General features: G+C 25.5%; 1 pseudogene; it reads left to right on the forward strand.

The window, feature by feature from the left end:
* LOC107684528 (chloride channel protein 2-like) overlaps positions 1–1,155 on the forward strand; it is a 40,708-nt pseudogene that overhangs the window by 35,960 nt on the left and 3,593 nt on the right.

A 1,155-nucleotide genomic window follows, 5' to 3' on the forward strand; every position in this document is an offset into this window, starting at 1 on the left:
TATTGATTTAACAATGTGACCCCTTTCTGCTTTTTCTTCATTTACTGCATACATTTTTATTTTAAGTTAATTTTATATTTTTAAATTATATTAATTATATTATATTATACTTAGTTAAATTATATATTATAATTAAATTAATTTGAATATATAATTCAATTATATACATATATAATATATAATTAAATTATATTATACTTAGTTTTAAGTGAAAAGTACAGATTTTGGTAGCACTTTACAATAAGGTTGAATTTGGTTAACATTAGTTAACTACATTAGGTAACATGAACTAACAACAAAAAAGCATTAATTAATCTTAGTTCATGTTAATTTCAACCTTTGCTAATACATTATATTAAAATCAAAAGTTGTATCTGTTAATATTATTTAATGGACCCGAGCTATGAACTAACAATGAGCAGTTGCATTTTTACTAACGTTAGCATAGATGAATAAATGCTCATTGTTAGGTAATGTTAGTTAAAGCACTAACTAAAGGACCCAGATGTCTGTGTGAATGATGTACGTTCAGTGCAGCTGTTGAATGACCCACATCTTGTGTAAATGAAAGCAGACTGTTTGTGCAAATATAATTCTAGTATGTCAGTAGTGATGTCACACAGTTGCTATGGAAATACACTTGCATGAGCGTATATTAAGAACAGCATCACGGCTACATAATGATAAACCTGAACCTTCATCATGCAGCTCTGCGGCAGCGACGGGAATCCGTATTACACGGTTCTTGCTGACTTTACTGTCAAAATGACTAAATTATGTATGTTTAAAAATATATATATATAATAAGAGAGATAGAGCGAGAGACCACCGTGCAATTTTTTTTCCAGTTATTTTGTGCTGACTCTCATGGAAATGGTTAAAAATTAAATTATGTAAGTTTAATAAGATTTGTAAAAAAAAAAGATAAAGGAGTGCAATTTTTTTTTTAGTTTGTTTCTATAGTAATTTCTATAGTAATATAATATAATATTATGTAATGTAATATAATATAAAATATTTATTATACAAATGGTCAGTGCAAAGAAAAAACTGGAAACATTTACATAATATTTTCTTTTTTAAATAATTTTTTTTTATACATTTTGAGCATTATTATATTATATTATACTTATTTTAACTTAAAGGTGTTTTCTT

Source organism: Sinocyclocheilus anshuiensis, unplaced genomic scaffold, assembly GCF_001515605.1.
Source record: "Sinocyclocheilus anshuiensis isolate Anshui unplaced genomic scaffold, SAMN03320099.WGS_v1.1 scaffold2917, whole genome shotgun sequence".
Taxonomy (NCBI): Eukaryota; Metazoa; Chordata; class Actinopteri; order Cypriniformes; family Cyprinidae; genus Sinocyclocheilus; species Sinocyclocheilus anshuiensis.